The sequence below is a fragment of the Myotis brandtii genome, unplaced genomic scaffold, assembly GCF_000412655.1.
Source record: "Myotis brandtii unplaced genomic scaffold, ASM41265v1 scaffold633, whole genome shotgun sequence".
In the NCBI taxonomy this organism is placed as follows: Eukaryota; Metazoa; Chordata; class Mammalia; order Chiroptera; family Vespertilionidae; genus Myotis; species Myotis brandtii.
In genome coordinates this window covers 2,456,400-2,458,487 of record NW_005370423.1, presented here as the reverse complement: position 1 = coordinate 2,458,487, position 2,088 = coordinate 2,456,400, and positions in this window count along the sequence as shown.

Here is a 2,088-nt window from a genome sequence, read left to right as displayed (position 1 = left end):
AGACAGCCAGGCCCCGGGCGCCTGCGGGCTGGGGAGGGCCGGGCTGAAGGTGGAGGGGCCTTTGTGTCTGGGCTGGACATCGGGGATTTACTTCCCCCAAGACTCAGACTGGTAACTGCGAGTTTTAGCTGTTGCTTTTATCTCTTTTTGAACTGCAAAAAGAGACTCCCCAGGGGCAGGGGGGCTACTTTTTTCTCATGAAAGAAGAAAGCCGCGACCGGTTTAAGGAAGTAGCCGTCTCTGAGCGCTGTGAGAAAGAACACGCAGAGTTGGCCTTTGATTTCCACGCACCCCGGCACCGGCGGGGGGTGGCGGGTGGGGTGGGGGCGAGAGAGACAGACAGCAACCCCCACCGAAGGCCATTCCCACCGAAGGGGGGTCTGATCCAGACACCCCCCCCCCCCCCGCACCTGTCATCCTGCTCTGGCTCTTGCCTCTAGCGAGAGCCCAGGGCTGCTCACGTGGGCACTGCGGACACTTGGGGCTGGGTGCTGCCTTCTTTCGGGGCGCCGTCTTATGCACCGTGGGGTGCTTAGCAGCAGCCTTGGCTGCTTCTTGCCAGATGCCTTCAGACATCGTCCAATGTCCCCATGTACGCGTGTGTGTGCGTGCATGTGTGTGTGCACGTGCGCGCGTGTGTGTGTGTGTGTGTGTGTGTGTGTGTGTGTGCAGCTTGTCCGTGGTTGAGAACCGTGGCTATAGCTGGTGTTGCCTTCTAACGTACCACTCTATTGCCTGTGCATCACACTGACTGTTTCTTTCTTTTTTAAAAAATAATTCATTGTTGAAAGAATTACCTATGTTCCCCTCCCATGGGCCCCCTCCAGCCCGCCCCTGCCTCAGGCCCTCACGGCCCCATCGTCTGTGGCCTTGGGCCGTGCATCGATGCACACGAGGTTCTTGGTTGATTACTTCCCACCCACCACCCTCCCCGCCTTCCCTCCGAGATTCCGCTCTCTGTTCCAGGCTTCTGTGACCCTGGATCCGCTCCGTGCGTCCGTTTATTTTGTTACTTAGATTCCACATATGAGTGAGATCATGGGACACTTGACATTGGCTGTCTCTTGTCTGCCTTCCTCCCAGCAGAGGGTGGCCTGAGAGTGGGGATTGTCTAGTTTGTTCACGGATGTACCGTAAGTGCCTACAGCAGTGCTTGTCGCGTAGTGGGCACCGAATCCGACTTTGTTCCTGGACCGGGGACTCTCTCCAAGGGTGAAAAGTGAAGTTCGGCCTGTGTTAGGCAGCCCGAGGTAGGAGAACAGCACGGCAGTGGGATCCAGAGGCTCGGGGTTCTTTCCTGTCAGGTCGCCGTACCGTAAGTGCCTACAGCAGTGCTTGTCGCGTAGCGGGCAGTGAATCCGGCTTTGTTTCTAAACTGGGGACTCTCTCCAAGGGTGGAAAATGAAGTTCGGCCTGTGTTAGGCGGCCTGAGTTAGGAGAACAGCACGGCAGTGGGATCCAGAGGCTCGGGGTTCTTTCCTGATCAGGTCGCCGGCCGCTGTGTGACGTTGGACAAGTGACTTCACCTCTCTGAGCCTAGTAGGTTCCCTCCTTTGGAGACCAAGTACAAGCCTGCAGCAGAGAGAGGTTAGTTGTGAGGGCCACACATGACATGTACCGTAAGTGCCTACAGCAGTGCTTGTCGCGTAGCGGGCAGTGAATCCGGCTTTGTTTCTAAACTGGGGACTCTCTCCAAGGGTGGAAAATGAAGTTCGGCCTGTGTTAGGCGGCCTGAGTTAGGAGAACAGCACGGCAGTGGGATCCAGAGGCTCGGGGTTCTTTCCTGACCAGGTCGCCGGCCGCTGTGTGACGTTGGACAAGTGACTTCACCTCTCTGAGCCCAGTACGTTCCCTCCTTTGTAGACCAAAGACAAGCCTGCATCAGAGAGAGGTTAGTTGTGAGGGCCACACATGAGTTAGACCAGCGATTTCCAACCTTTTTCATCTCACGGCACACATAAACGAATCACTAAAATTCTGCAGCACACCAAAAAATATATCTTTTGCCAATTGCCAAAAAAAGGTATCATTTTGATTCATTCACACCAGATGGCTATTGTGATGTCATTTTTTAATTTGACAATCTAA